Genomic DNA, 17,953 nt, shown 5'->3' on the forward strand with positions numbered 1-17,953 from the left:
GAATGGTATTCTTTTAAATTATGTACCTTGTGTAACAGGATTTTGATATGCTAATGACTGGTGTCAAATCTTACATAAAATACATACAATCCAAAGGGAAGATTTTCATGTAATGTTTAATGAAAATGAAATAAGGGCAATAAATAAAAAAAATATTTCAACCATACAAACAAACAGATAGATAGATAGATAGATAGATAGATAGACTGCAAATAAGGCCAAGCGTAATGGATTGTTGCAATGAAAATGTGCTGGTTTGACTGTATGTTGGCATGTGTTGTTTCCCTTGACCTCTGCCTCATTCTGCCAGCACTCAGCAAGAATATTTTCTCAGATGAATGAGTGCCAGCCACATATAAACAGTATCTCTGGTGCCAGATGCCAGAGGAGCAATAGGTCTAAGAGTCCTCTGGTCTGGCCAACCTCACTGCAGCACTCAACCATTAGACCTTGGACTCTGTGCTCTTCTGCTTGTAAGCCTGGAGCAGAAATCCTGCTCTTTCTCATGGGAATAAAAGGGAGGGGATTTGTGGTACCAGTATCAGCATCTCAACATTCACTTCACTTCTCTACTCTAGGTATCGATTTGAGTAATTTCTTGAATTTTTACTAACTTTGGTGTAAATGGGGTCATCAAGTTTATTTAAAGCGTAGCATCTGACTTTACATGACCTTCCCTTTTTATATCATATTGATACAACATGCTAAATAGCATTGACAAGGATAGATAAACCAGTCCAACTACACTGGATATAGATTTGAGTGATAAGAAGTAATTTCTAAAAATCATTTCTTTTTTCAGATCTCACATCACTGGAGCAGGTGAACATGACATTACTGTTACAGCTCCCTACAGAGAAAAGTGATGATGTGTGCTCTCTTTTCTTGAGAAAGACCGATAATGCCATACATTTGATTAATGCCATACATTAGAAATAATCACCCCTCTTAGGCATTCTGGCCTGTTAACTGACATCATGAAGTATGTGAGATTTAGCTAGATTTAGGTAACGCTACAACATTACGTTCTACACTAAATCATTTATTAGTCCTAAAGAGTTCTCAGATAAAAACTGGTACTAGTCACTAGGGATTTTGTTCCCTTTTTCTGCCAATTCTTCTGATTTACAGGTCATAAAAACACCCTATGGTAGGCTTTCCTTAATGTTGGTCCAAAATTTACAAACACAGTGACTCTAGTTTATCGTCTTACTACACATGCAGTGAAATAGAATAGATATCTCTTATCTGCCATATGTTGTTTGTAATGTTACAATTCTTTTCTCACTTATAGTTAGTGGATGTCTTACCTTTGCTTGGTATATACAGTGGATATAGGACAAGGCATTGCTAAATATAAAGTAAAAGATTATTATTGGGGATAAACAATTAAGCATAAGTTTTTTGTGAGACATAGCCTTGTAATAAATGTTTTCTCAAACCAAATATGTTTGCCTGACCTTGCACTGGACATGATTTCCAGTAGATTCATCAATACAAAACATACCAATCTGGACACCTTTTATAATAACCGTGGCAATCAAATCAAATCAGACTGAAAACTGTGTACATGCAATAAACCTGATAACACATCTTAAACATAAAACTCAACAACATGGCACTTGCAGGTTAGGTGAACAAAAATATCTACAAATAATAGTAGATGGGTCATCAGTCAATTATCACTGATAAAGAAAGACTTCTATGCAAAAAGACTGTGCTTTATGTACAGTTGCACAGAATTGCTGTTCTTATCCACTGCAACACTACCTGATCATATCATACCTGCATTTTAACGTGCATTTTATTTGCATTGTTAAACCTGGTATGCTTCATGTCCCATTCATTTTAATGACTAAAAATTTCCTCCTATATCAGCTTAACTCTTGTTCTTTTGGGTTTTCATTTGCCAGAGAGTTCAATTGGGTTGACAGGAGAGCGTGATTGTTACTCTTGAGGATTTTTGTAGCTCTTGTACTTGGTGGATTTTAAGCAAATACGAGTACATGCGGATCCATTTCATTACATATCATAATATAAATGAACACAAAACAAAATGAGACTATGGGTATAAACTGTCGCTAGGGCTAAATGCTAACACTCGGTACAAACAAACATATTCATTCTCTATGAAAGCCAGACATAGAGATACAGAATCCTTGGAACTTAAATAAATAAGACCACGGCAAACATAATTAATAGATATCCCGTCTCTATTGCAAGGTTTGGGAGCCTACCTTGTATTGATAACATCTTCCTGATGCACACAAATCATATACAACATCCTGGAAATCAATATTTTGAGAACAATTTGGAGAGAGTGCATGTGTGCAATAAAACATATAAAAAAAAAACAAAAAAAAACTTTCTTCTGTGTTTGGAGAAGGATCTCCTCTGAAATCTTTACTTTACATATGGTCAAGTACATTCTGTTCTATTCTGTAATAGCCAATTGTTAAATTTGTTAAAATCCCATGAATGCAACTTAATTCACATATTCTTACATCCACATGATCTTCTACTTTCACTATCTTCTCTTTTATTAATTATACAACCTATCCATATTTTGTTGGTGCACTATAATACAGTTTTTAGGTATTCACTTGTACATAAGATAATAATGTATGGGATCACTGTTTTTCCTATTAATATGCAGCATATTACCTCATTAAGCTCCTTAATACAAGGATCTTATATTATCCACCTGACTGCATTATTGTGCAGTGTATCATAGGTCTTTATATATTTTCTGTTGTAAATTATTTTTCTTCCTTCTTTGTTTATATAATTAATAAACTAGTTGCCGTTTCATTATCTTTCCCTTCGGAATTAATGAAGCATCTATCTATCTATCTATCTATCTATCTATCTATCTATCTATCTATCTATCTGTCTGTCTGTCTGTCTGTCTGTCTGTCTGTCTGTCTGTCTGTCTGTCTGTCTGTCTGTCTTTGTGCTAAGGGAACCTATCAATTGGACTGTTTTTAGAGAGATATAACATTTCTCATCATCTCTCAGAGGAAACCTTTATGAACATGAAAAGAGCATGCACGCAACCTGCACACATACTGTACAGTAACCTGAGCTTAGGGTCAAACAGCGGACTATGGGGTTCTGAGTTGTCAATGCTGCAGTACATGTACTGTATGGCACTATGCATCCCAGCTTCATTTATTGTTATCAGGAGCTAAAAAAAGAGCAGACAATTATTGACAAATTGATAAACCCTAATAATACAACAAGATGTTCATAATCATGTTGGTGTATAATGCAGGGGTGTGCATAAGTAGTCTCATTGTCCCATATGGCAATCTGTGCTGTTTCAATTAGAATTTACATGGTAGGGGCATTCCAGCAGTGAGATTGATTTGCCAGTATAACAATGTCCAATTAAAATGAGAACGCCTTTATTATTGCTTTATTGAAATGGTAGCACCTGAAAAGTGGAGAACACAAATCCTACCCTTGTTAAAGGTGGTAGTCCATCAGGCGTGAAATGAGTACATTGTACTGTATATATCAGTCATATTTCCCTGTAGTGTGAATATATTTGTTTAGCAATTACATATTGATATATTTTTTTATCTTAAAAGTGAGAATATAATATTAGCATATAAGCACCTATCAGAATTACTTATGTTATAGTTAAGTGCCATAATTTGACAACTACACTGAACACTAAAATAAAGCAGTGCAACACATGGAAAAAAAAAGCATATTTCTAGGCATTACCATTTTGTACGGCTTACTCTAAAGCATTATGCAATTTTTTCACATTTGGATTCCAAACTTGTATTCAAATGACTGTGGGTGTCTGAGCCTGTATTATTGCATGGAACAACATGCTTTTTATAGGCTGGTGTGAAATTGAACTTTGCTATCACTGCTGCTTTGAAACTGCGTCTAAATGAAGAGTTATATAAAACATGGCCTGGGGGGTGCGCTGCCATGACCCAGTTAAATCCTTGTGGTAGGTGAGCACCCTCTACTCCACCAGAGACTTCTCAAAACAGACAGCAATGGCAGAATACATTAATACAAATGAAGTACTCTCTGACCCAACTGACAAATCAATGGAAATAAAAATGTGCAGTAACAAATAAAAAACAGGCACTGCTTCATTTAACCTATTCCAAAACTGCTGCTGAAAGGCCTCAAGAGCTTAACTATATGTCAAACATGCATACCGATTGAATCACCACCCACTCCACTCTTTTTGTTCAATAGTTAGTGTGCAACTAATTACTCAGGGTGGAACTATATTCATGAGTGCTAAGTGCTTGACTAGCATGAGCGTTTCAGAGCGCACGCTCAGTCTCTATCTCTGTGCGTAGGTGTCTGCATGTGTGGAATACACTCTTGTGCACAAATTTTGGACCTGGGCTTTTATAATTTTGCATGCATCTATATCATCAGTCTATCCAAATGCTGAGCAATCATTCTTTCTTTTACATTTTACATATTAATATTTGCAGTGATCTTCAGCCCATTAAAAAAAATACAGTGTTACAGTATATGGAATACTCAGAATCTGACACAAATTTTCTACATAATAGAATGTTTGACCAACTCCAGCAGCTGATGTTAGTCATTATTAATAACATTAATGGATGTTTTATTACTTTGTATAAGCATGAATTTAGACAAATAATAATAAAAGTTGCAAGGAATTAAAAGTACAATTGAGTCAAATTTCTCCTGCCTTCTAAAATATTACCAAAAAGTTGAATGGCTATCTAAAATTACCTCCTAGTTTGAATGAGTATGTCTGTGTGTGTGTGTGTGTGTGTGTGTGTGTGCGCATGTGTGCACGCACACGCACACACACACACATACACACACACACACACACACACACACACACACACACACACACACACGTGCACGCATGTGAACTGATGCACTGGCTTCCCACTGCGTCATGTTCCTACCTCATGCTCAGTGTTCCTGTTACGTGCTACAGCATTATCCTGCCATAAATAAAGCAGCTACACATGACGAATTTGACTAAATTAAAAAGTGACCAAGGTTGTGTTTATCTAACATTTCTGTTACTCACATAACAATAGCAGTGCATATGGCCTGACACACTAGTACATTAGTAACTTTTAAATATGGCTTTTCTAACTTAAAAAAATGACCTTAATCTAATATTATTTAAAAACTGCACAGTGGCACATAACAGTTTTATAGAAATATTCTGGAAATAAATTTAAAATTTAAAATTATGAATTTATCCCAAATCAACAAGTTAGAGGTTACAGTGGCAAGAAAAAAAAAACAATGTACCACAGGATGTGATTATACATTTTCTAAACTTCGAGGAGCATCCACAATTATTCTTATGGTTTCGTGGTATCATTGTATCATGTGATAAGATATAGTATGTGGTACAATAGCTCATGTGCCACCTTAGTGAATAATTTTCAGGGAACAAAACCTCAAAAAATAAAAAAGTAGGGCATCATATGGATCAGGCAGGTCTGGAGAGCAAAAGAAGTCAGAATCACTGTTAACTCAGTGAGACAGAAAGAGAGTGAGAGAAGGTGAAAAAAACTTTCCAGTTCAAATGTACCTAAAAAAAAAGAGCTATGGTTTCAGTGTAGACTTACAGTACAAACACACACTAACACTGTTCTAAACAGTAATTGAAAGGCTGTTGAAAACTGTGAGGCTATGTAAGGCACTTCAGATTCTTTCTTACTGAAAACACTGTTAGAAATATTTAATAATTATTATTATTTTTTACATCATCCATGGGGCACAACTCAACTAGTACATTGTCATAAACACGAGCACATCTCTCTTTCCCTATCTCTCTCTCTTTCTTGTTCTTAAACACAAACACGCACGCACACACACACACACACACACTAAACAAACAAACAAACAAACAAACAAACAAACAAACAAACAAACACATAAAAAATATTATATTATAATAAAATCTCTTTTAACCACTGTTGGGTTATGACAAAAATATACATTATATATACATATGAGCAAAGGTTTTCCTTTTTTTAGTTTTTCATTATTATTATTATTATTATTATTATTAATTAATTAATTAATTAATTATTTTTTTTTAACCAAACATCCAGTAGACTTAAGTACACAAGTTTCCAAAAAATTGGGCACCACAAGTATAGTGCATACATGAGATGATGCAAGAAGCAGAAATAGAGTTGAATGAAAAGGAAAACAACTAGCAAATAAATTTGATGTTAAACAAAAATGTGTCACAAAAGTGAATAAATAAAGATGATCAGGATTGTTGAATGCTGACAGGAGTATCAGATGATGCATTATGTAAAGTCTTTGAGAAGTCGTTGTCTCTTGTCCCTATGGATCAGGGCACTGCTGATGGCAATACAGCACGTTCGGGTTTGCTGTCCAGTGCTCGACTTCCCTGGAGGCTTCAGATGGAACTTAAGGGAAATAAGAGGCCTGTTGGCTCTGTGTGCCAAGACCAGTGCCAGACTGATTTCATGGCTGGTTTCACACACAGCAGTGATGCGTGTTCCCTGATGCTTTGCTGTGATCCAGCAGGGGGCACTCTGAGTCCTAAAATATGTTCACATTTATCACAGGAAATATGGTGTGAGGGGGGAAAAAAAAAACACATTTATATGTATTTAAATGCATGTGCCTAAAAGTGAGGAAACGGTAAACAAGAAGGAAACAACAATGAAATGCAGGATGAGTTTTTTTTTGTGTGAGTCCTCTTTATATTTAAGAAGTGAGATGAAGTGTCCTGGGAGAGGGGCTAAACTGACTCCTGTCTGCATATGCAAATCTACAGAGACATTGTGCCATTTAGTGTATCAGGTTAATGAGCTGGTAGAAAACCTTGCACAACTTGGAAGAGGCAGCAGTGAACCATTAAGGAAAATTGGATGGATTAGTCCAATTACCTACACTGGCAATCCCACCACGCACATATTCTTCTTATCAATCTTTCAGATTTCCCCCTCATATGCCCCTGGCACTTGAAGCCCTTCTCGTATACCTATTGTTCAAACCTGGACCCTTCTCCTCTCTGTTTACTTTTAGTCAGTAAAAGACAGGGGTGGGATCCTTGAGTCATTTTACTTCATTACTACTGTATGCCTAAGATTTATTTTGGTGTGCTTGTATGTTACTTGACTATTGTTGTTGAATAATGACTATTTAATTATTTCAGGAATTTTTATTTTCATTTAAACTTTTAGATTTGTTGCTGGTACTATAGCATCTCTCTAGTACTGTAGAGAAAGAGGTTGTTTTTGGGGAAAGTAAAAGGATGAACTCTTTATTTGTGGAGAAGGGCTTTTTTTTGTTGCAAATTTCCCCTGAAATTCTAGTGTTATATTACTTACTAATCTTGTCAACCAATGACAGTATACTATACGTAAAAAGAATAGTGTCAGCTTGGTATCAAGGCATTTAACTTCTATGAAGTTATTCTTTTGTGTTTATATAAATCCTAATATTTCACTAATAATTGAAATAATAGCTCAATCAGAATAAAAATGGAACCGATCCAATCAGATTAGAAGGGATTTGAAATCAGAAAGAGGGATATATTCAATAAGAAAATATTAGACATAAAAGAATCTAAACATTTTTTCTTTTGTGGAAATAAATATATTATTTCTTTTGCACCACATGGGAGCAACATTAGGTGATGTGACCGGTCACCAGTTTTTAGCTTTAGACAACTGGCTCCTGGTCTTTGGCAGAGCAAGTAGCACACAAGGAGCATGTAAATACACATATTGGCTTAGGGTCCATCTAAGCATTTGTATTCCAGATTAATTATAATAAGATTGAAGAAATATTGTCTATGTGACCAAAACTATCAGTAAGGAGTAAGCTACCAAGAATCATTTTAATTCATTCTGTGCTTTGAGCTTCTCATGCACCACAATTTTGTTTGTGATATAGCTTTTCATGTGTATTTGAAAATAGATAAGACACTGGATTGAGTGTTAAAAAGCACCCTTAGCCCTACCTTAGTAAAATGTTTCAGTATGTTGGCATAGGCAAAGACTCATATAAAATAATGTATATATATGCACACACACACACACACACACACACACACACACACACACACACACACACACACACACACACACACGCTACAGCCAATTTATACTGGCTATGTATAAATGTACATTCATTTTCAATTAAGCTTAGTGTTTGTGCTAATTTACACATGAATACACAACATTAACTTATTTTAATTAAATACAACATTTACTTACAAATGAAAACATGTAATACAAAATACATTTGAAAACATCTAGGTAAAAACATTCTTCTTCTTCTGCTTCTTCTTCTGCTTTTCTGTGAGTTTTTATTAATTGTGGGGGGCTTTGGCACATTATCTATTCTTTCAGTTATGTTTAATATTTCATTATTTAGTTTCTATCCCTGGCAAAATATTGCAGTGTTCTACAGTTAAATGTCAGTTATAAATAAATGCCAAATGCCACCCAATGTCAATTAATGTCAAGTTTTTAAATCTTTCTGAATGCATGCCAAAACAGCAGATAATTCTGAGATAAATATGCTTGAGTTCCTGTCTACAGAGAAAATCAGTTACTTGATTGGCTTTACTTAAATTTAAATTTCAGAAAACCCCCTAAATGACTTAATATTTCATCTTGACTTTCCAAACTTCTGAGTGAGTCATGATAATCAGTACAGCAGGGACATTTAGATATTTGAAGTGTTTACACAGACTAAACTTCCATCTCTATCTTTCAGGAGATACTCATCTCCTCAATTCGCCCAAAGACGTTAGTGATAATCTCTGTCTCAAATATCGGCAAAGACCACAAAGGCATTTTGATCTCCCTTATTCAGTGTGTCTGGTTGCCTTGCGATGAAATTCAGCTCTGATGGTTTATGCTGTTCCTGAGCCTAAAACTGTTGCTCTAATTTCGAAATGATTATGGGACATATTAGAAGAACATATTGTAATTTTGTGTAGAATAAGAAAACTGAGACAGATAAGGATGTTTTTTTTCTGCACAATGATGTAGCCTGTCTCTCTTCATGTTGATAATACATATTATAGTATATACTATATATATAATACATATATAATATATACATATATACTATATATTTATTATATATAATATATATAATATATATATATATATATATATATATATATATATATATATATATATATATATTTGAAAGAATATAAGAGTTCCCAATGTGCTTGCTCACAATAAAGCTGCATTATTTATTGATTTATTAATTGATTGAATTGATTCATTGATTGATTGCCACTCAATGTAGGAGACAGTTTCTCAGTACAGTAACATGACAAATCTACAAAACACACAAAAATAAACAAAACAACAAAAACCATGATGATAATAAAACCTCCAGTTTAAAGCTTATTACTGTTTATTTAATATACGGATACAGAAACTCTGTGTCAAAGGCATCTTCTAATATGATAAACAACAAGGATATGTGACTGAAGCTCTGCATGGAGGGCATAGAGGTGCAACAGCTTATGCTGCCACATTACAGCTCCAGAGTGTCCAATTTGATCCAGGTCTTGAAGTACTGCTTGTTTAGTGTTTTACATGTTTTCCTCGTTTGATTGGGCTTCCATGGGGTTTTTCAGTTTCTTATCACCTCCGCAAAGTGATTACAAAGGATAATAGCAGAATTACCAAAAAAAAAAAAAAAAACTGTTCCCAGGTGTGAATGTGTGTGCATAGTGACTGGTGTCCCATTCAGGTTGCATTCCTGTCTTATGCCCAGTGTTCCTAAGGTAGGTTCCAGATCTACTGAGACATAGAATAATATGGTAAGAATGTAGTTAAAGAGTATTATGAACATGAACATGTTTCTGTTCTGATAGGGAGAATGGAACTATAAGAACTTGACCTTCCCTGACAGACTGCACAGTTTGTGGGTGTGTCCAGAAAATAATCCTTATAAAGCTTATAGAGCTATACATAATTATAGATCTATAAAAGCGTTGTTAACTGATATAACATTTTGAATGTGATATTTGTGCCCTAACTTTGCACTTCCCATATACGCACCTTCACCTTGCACCCTCTTTGACCACTGCAATATATAGTTCTTGCCAGCATACGCTAGGTCATAATTTATGACTGGAGAGTTCAGCTGAGAGTGGACAGGAGTGCACTTTGTCTTGCCTGTGACAACATTAACGTTTACACACATACACAGCCGATAACTCTTTTCTACTGAGAGAATTGACTGTTAATCCTGCGGTGTATCCTTCTTAATATTCCTGAATACTGCCAGCCTTATTGACAAACTGCTACATTAGATGACTTGAACATGTATTAATAATAGAAATAATTAGCTAATAGCCTTTGCTTCAGCAAGGGATTTGTAGGATTTGTGTGAATAAGAATTAATCCCAGACACTCACTGATACCTGCTCTTGCTCTTCCCTGGAGTATAACTAAATCAGCAATGACAGCTGCATTCTCTGAAGAGAAGAACTGGTGAAACAAAACCATGTACCAGCAGAGACATTTTACACACCAGAGCACATGACAAAGATCATCATTTAACACTCAGTAGTATAATGCTTATTAAGGTCTTTTTGTGACAGGATGAGTTATACTGATGTCACATTACACCAAGTCTAGATGAACACAATCATGACACAGCCTTCATTCTCAATCTGTCTAAACTGCTTGTTAGCAATGCTATTAGTAAGCTAGTCCAGGACAGATTCAGGTTGTAATTTCATGTCAAGCTGACATAAAGACACTATGGCATTAAGTTTATGCCATTTTAAATTCATTTTTCAGGTTGGGTTGAGCAGTTTTGATTTCTAGGGAGTCAGCCTTAAGTCACTGTGATCTGCGTTGACATTATCAAAAACATGGCAAGGCCAGGATACCTCTGTTAATTTAAGCAGCACCAGAAGTCTAGAGTTGACAGATTTTCTTGACATGATATTTTAAAATGTAATGAAATCGGATTTATTCTGACAGATTTTCTGCAAATGATCTGGACACTTTTGAACCCATTATTTTGAGTACAAAACAGTAATTTCCCCTTAACATTCCTGACTATCCTATTTATTTCTTGCTGCTCCATTAAGAACATCACCCCCTTTCATGTGATTCCTCCCTCTACAGACAAAAAAAAAGACCTTACATAAAAGACAGAATCCGGGTGCCATGACAACAGGAAGAATCAAAATCCAATTATACGATACTTCCTCCCACTTCATCGTTGCGTTGAAGAACTTCCTCTACTCACACACTTCCTGCAACATCAAAAGAATTTTGACACATTTAAGTCAATCATTCTTACACTTGCATACTGTCTTATAAAATCACATTCATGTTCTAAAATGGAGCAAATTGCCAGGTTTGCGATGAACTGCAGAAACTGAGCCGAAGCTATTGGGGGAACTCCACAAACCTCATGGCACTATAATGCACCATTGGTCACAGCTTGATGCCACACTGCTGCACATCATTCTGCCTGCTGTATGATAAAATGGCTTCCAAAATGATCATATTATGCTGTAAAAAAAAGTAGAAAAACATGTGGCATCCTCATGAACATCATCAATTCCCTGCATCAATAGTGTATAAAAAGAAAAAAATACTATTCAACACTGACACATATTTGAGTCTCATGTTTATTTCACATTTCAAGAGCTCCTGAAAAGCTCAGCTGGCATGTCTATGTGGCAATACTCTTTGTTTCAGTCGATGCAGCTGCTCTGGTCCATGCTTGCTTCTCTGTTTCTAGAGCATGGAGAAGACAGGGCTGTCATCCATCAACACCCTTTATCCTCCCTCTCACCCGATGGTGTGGAGCCATGGCAAATTCAGGGGAGGGAGGACAGGAACCCTGTTTTGGAGGAGGAGCAGCATGAATATGTCAGCCCCAAGAGAAGTGGTCCATACAGGGGCTGCATGGTGATTCTTTCCTGCTGTGCTCAGTGGCTGTGTCTCCCGACTTAATGTGAGTGTGAACAGCATGGGACTGTCAGACATCCTCCCACCCACATACTGCCAGGGTAACTGTATAAAGACTCTCAGGGTAACCCAATTACAACTATTTAAATGATTCCTTTCATGGTTTATCCAACTGTATCACACAGAAATTGTATGCATTACAATGAGAGATCAATTTCATCTAATTTCATACAAATAAGGTCATGAGGAAAGATTCCCTCCTTTTATCCGAACCGTTTACAGTTTCAGCTTGCATGTGCAAATTTGAAAGCCATTACCGTAGGTGTTAAAGCTTGTGTCTACTGATGAAGGCTTTTAAAATATCAGATTAAAAAAAGTCTGTGAGTTAATTAATATAAATTAAAAAAAACAAATGCTATGATGAAAATTTTTTGTCAAACTTATGTATGCAGTAGCATAAAAATACAAAAAATATTATTGAAGCATAAAAATACATCAATAATACTAATACAATATAATAATGTATTAATGGAAATTAACATGTGTAAAAGAAAGCAATCTAATGTGATTCTAGTGTATTGCCTACGTATCGCTTCGTGAAAAGATCCTAAAAATATAAAATTGTATATTTTTTCAGATTCTGATACATATTCAAAAACATATAAAATAAAACTTAATCCAGGACATTCTATTATTTAGCATTTTTTTATATCATCACGAGCAGTAAATTAAGTCCATGATCTTATAATCTGTGTGTGGGGAATATAGGCTATTTTATCCCTCTTCCAGTTTGCTATTTTGCCAAATTAATAAATCATTGTCAAAACTTTGGCTAATGCCCATAGTTTACAGGGTAAGCTAACTGAGCACTAATCTCCTAAAGTCCCAAATCACATTAAGTCAATTTATAATATTATAAACATTATTCATTGTATTCACTTTCAATATATTATATTTAAAATAGAAGAAGAAGAAAAAGAAGAGATGATGATAATGGTGATGATGATGATGATGATGATGATGACAAAGATGATTATGATGAAAAATTCTGTATTTGACATAAGCAATGTCAATGATTAAGATTGATTAAGATTAAAGTTGTTTACTTTTGTGTCTTCGGTAGACATTTTTCGGATTTTTAAGGGAAAATGACTGTTTAATATTTCCCTTAATTTTTATCCTTTTTTGTGTATATTCACAACCCAAAGCAGATATCATATCCAAAAGTACAGAATTTCACATAACAAGGACACGTCTCTGTTTTACTCAAACTGCACCCTGCATGGGTCATTCTAAAAAGTACACAACTACATTTAACTACACAAAGTATATGTAGATGTGTTTAAGGTCTGAATATAAATGTGTATTGTGGATTAGAGTTCTGCTATTATTAAGGACAGCCTCAGTTACAGTGGCTGTTTTTAAAAAAAGTACATCCAGTATCCACATTATCCAAGTAAGACTAAAGCAAAGGAAATTCTCGAACTGTTTAAACAAGTGCTGTCATGGCCCCCAGGGAATTATCCACAGCAGTTTACTCATCCTCAGTATTGTTACTATTCCACCAAGAATAGTTTTTTAAAACAATTGTTTTTGTCAAGCCTTAACTTTGAATAGAATATAAAATATATAAAATATTTTGCATTTATTGTACATCTTCACCTATTTTAAGTAATTATGCTAATATTATTTAACAAAAAATTAATATTAAGATTTGTATCTGGAAATTGATTTTACCAAGTCATTTTTTGACCCAACTAACTTTAAAAAAATCCAACTTTAGAAGATAAAAAAAAAATTCTTCTTGAATTTTTAAACAGTACAATTCACTCGTGTGCTGCCATAAAAAACAAAATTTTAACTTATTCTTTATCATATCTACAAAAGTAATACTTGGGTCAAATTATTTATCATTATTCTTCATTACTTTTAGGAAGGCCTAAATGTGAATATATTATAATTATACATATAAATATGTATAATATGTTATAAAGTGTTTAATTTAAAATTGCATGGTTAAAAAAAGGTTGTGGGAAACAAAATAAATAAATAAATAAAAATTCAAGGTAAATTGCAAAACACAACTACTACCAGTTAATTTAAACAGCAAAAATGCAAAAAACTACAAAAAGCCCTTGTACTCACAAAATCACCCCCTCATGTGTAATTATTGACAATACAAGAACTTAGTCTCTATTAAAAGTGTGGAGTATATGAAAAGCATACTCAATGGGCTGCAGAGGTACTTGTAGCCTACAGGATTTTTTTTGTCTTCTATGCCTCCCACTCATGACCACCCACTTCTTAACACCAGACAAGTAAAAATGCACCAGCGGCCAGTTGATAGGAGGCATACAGTGCTCATATGGGTTGCCATTGAAAAGGTAAAACACAATAAACCAATTTCTAGTAATTACCTAATAATAATTACATATATTACAAAATCAGCAATAAACTGTATATATAGAAAGGTTTTGTTGTCATTTATGAATTTTCAGTAGAGAATATATTATTTTTAATTATAGAAGCGTCTTTTTGATTATGTTTTTGAGAGGAGCCTATGACACATGGCTTACATAATTTTTTAATTAGCATATAATGATAACATCTAGATTTGTAAAATCTGTAGTTCTCATTTCTGTCTCATCCATATTTGTAAGTCCAACCCACAACCTCATCACATGATCTCCTGTTGCCACCTAAATTTGCTTTTGCTATTTAAATAATAAAAAATGTGTACAATAATATGTGTATAATAATAATGTGTGCATCAATTTAGTCCAGTTAAGTACATTAATGTCACCAGTCAATGTAATGTAAACAATAGAACACACCTTTTAAGAAGCAGTTTAATTGCACATTATTGTGGAGGATGCAGGGCTTGGCAAAGCATATCAAAAGCTCATACATGACTGAACATCCCTGAAATAAAATAAAAACCAGAGGTGTCATTTTTATCCGCAATGTGAAATCATTCACACATCCATGTCAACCCACTAGAGCAACCAACACCATATAGTGAAGAAAATATGTGAAGCTAAAATAAATATAAACACTACACAAAATAAATCATTAAAAAAAACAGCACAAAATAAAAAGTCTGTGCAAATTTGCAATCCAATGTCTCCGTCCACAGCATTACTCCAGTAGTTCATTAGATTATGCACATTTTATTTAAAAAGACACCCACAAATAGCATATTGCAACCTTTAATAAGTTGTATCTGTTGTGTAGAAAATATTCAGATAACTGATTTCATTAAAATTTATTGTGTTTTTTATACATATCTTTTTAGCTTCAGTCTATGACGCTGGTGAACACTTACTCAGAATAACAATAATAAATTGTGAAACAAATCAAAAGATGCAGTGGAAGGCACAGTTGATAAAATCCTCTGACAATTGAATGATAAATTTGTAGGCCCATGCCTTGTTGTACTGAGGGTTGCCTGGAGGTTATTGCTGTGTAGTTTATCCACTCTTGCCAATTTATCACCCGGGCATGCTAGCGGTCATATTTAAAGAGAGAGAGTGAGAGAGAGAGAGAGAAAGAGAGAGAGAGAGAGAGAGATTTTGCTGAGGCAAGAGATACATTTATGTAAGTACTAGACTCATATTTTACACACCACTAATAATTTTCAGTAAAAAATATTCTATAAAATAATTTATAGTGACCATAAATTTATTCTGAATATCTGTGTCTTCCTCTGTAAAATAAAATACTTTGTGCATTTGTTGTGTTGAAACAGATTATTGTTTAGTAGTAGTAGTAGTAATAATAAAAATAGTATTTTTATTGAGTAGTTTCATGAAATCTTTGTAACTTTAACTATCAACATGCCTAATTAATGATTTAATAAGGTGCCTGGCTTTTAATGAAGTTGGTTTTGTTGAAAGAAAAATGTTTAAAGATTGAGATACAAGAGATATAGTAAAAATGTCACCTATATTTATGTTTGGTAGAAAGACTCATGCTTTACTTAATGTTTATGGAATTCATAATCAAATGCTTTGCTTGTTTAAATGTATAGGAAGCAACATTTAAAAATCAAGGTGCCTAGCACGAGAATTTAAAATCTAACTAATACTAGTCCACAGACAAATTTGGGATACAGGTTTGCTTTGTATTGTCACAAAACTCACTTTGACACTCAAGCTTTCCTATCATATACAGAACACATGCTGTCTTATCATACTTCCAAAATTGAATGAAACACTGCAGAGTGTCTTAATGTGGCTGGACATCCATGGGATGGGCATTAAAATAACTCACCAGTCATGGATTGATTCAGCTTCAATAGTCACAGCTGCAGCCTAGCAGTCAAGCAGAAATAATGCCAAATCTTGTCCTTTTGGATATTTCTCTCCTCTCCAGATACTTAAAGTGGTGCTGATAAAAAGTCTAGATCTAATCAAATTTTGTGGCTTCCTTTTTGCTTTCTTCGTTTACTGTTGTGGCTCATTTTGATCTGAGGCTATACATAAGGGGCGTTCAAGACAAATTGGGACTTGTGATGAAATTTCTCATGAAGGAGTGAAAATGATTGATATTCATAGAAGATGTCAAACACAATATGGAGATGAGATTTTTAGCTTTTAGAAAACATTTGAATGTTTAAGTTTCAGATGTAAAGCAGGCAGTCGGGTCATGGCTCCAGCATACTGAGAAAACCTTCTACCTCGATAGTATTCAAGCACTAGTTAAATACAGGGATAAATGAATTAGTGTAGCAGGGGATTATGAGATATGAATGTAGATTTTACTCTCATACAGTAGGTGTGTTTGTATATATGTAGTTACCAGAAATTTATGATTGGAAACACCAATGGTCCTAGAAGTTAAACTTATAATAACTAAAATATTTTTTAATAATTACACAATTAGTAAATCATTCCTTTAGTAATTTGAATACAAGGAAAGAATCACAGTAAGTGCTAAGGGCTAATATTCAACCCAGTTTTTCTTTATCATTGGCTTGGAAATACAGCTTGGATTTCCACCTGGAGTGACTAAGAGTTAGTGAATATTTCAGTAATATAACTGTGAGGGGATTCAGCAAACTAATGTATGAAGTAATCAAGCACATTTTAAAAAGCTCATCTATAATTGTAATCTGCAAACACTTCTCCTTGTTGACTCAAAGACTGACCACTTTGCCCAAGGCAAAAGTAATCAGATTAAGAACCCAATGCAGCGTCAGCTTTCAGAATTCCAAGCTAATCAAAGGCACTACACTTCCAGGCTCGACAGGCTTTTCTCATATCTTCCAGCCCTCAAACGACTTCTACAATAGTCCACATGATGTGGATGACTCACCCTCCCAATAACCATTCCTAACTCAGCTAAAGCAAGCTCAAAGAGGTTATTCTTAATAATGGACTGACAATTTTTCAGAGTTTGTTCTAATAAAGCTATGCTGTACATTGAACAGAAACAAATATATTCATACAGGTTTGCTTAGTATTGTCACAAAACTACAGCAGCAATCACACACACACACACGCATGCACACACGTTTTATTTATTTCTTTTGCTTTTTAGTTTATAGCTTTGCCTTTTTATTTTAGTAACTGTGTTGAAATACTTCAATGGCCTTGCATATGCTGTATAAGACTGTTTTTACTGCTTAAATGATTCAATCAATAGTAGCATCTCAACCCAAGTTTGAAAAGATGTAAACTGGTTATATAGTATTTGATAATAAATTGTGTTCAAAGAATGATAATACATCGTCATCTGTGACCAGTATCACTGAACACTGATGTAAATTTCACTAGAGAAAAACTAAGACTGTGGCAGTGCTATTGATTTGGTCTCAGCCATACAAATTTGTCTCAGTTTCCATGAGTGGAAGCTGTTCCATTGCTCCAACATCATGCTAACAGAAGGACAAAAATCTTCCTAATTTGCCATGCCAGAGGTTCTCTCACCCAGAGTGAGAGTGCCAGCAGTGCTGATGGAGGAGGCATTAATTAGGCTCAGGCAGCAATGGGTACATTGGGACAGAGGCCTGT

The sequence above is a fragment of the Clarias gariepinus genome, chromosome 4 (assembly GCF_024256425.1).
Source record: "Clarias gariepinus isolate MV-2021 ecotype Netherlands chromosome 4, CGAR_prim_01v2, whole genome shotgun sequence".
NCBI lineage: Eukaryota > Metazoa > Chordata > Actinopteri > Siluriformes > Clariidae > Clarias > Clarias gariepinus.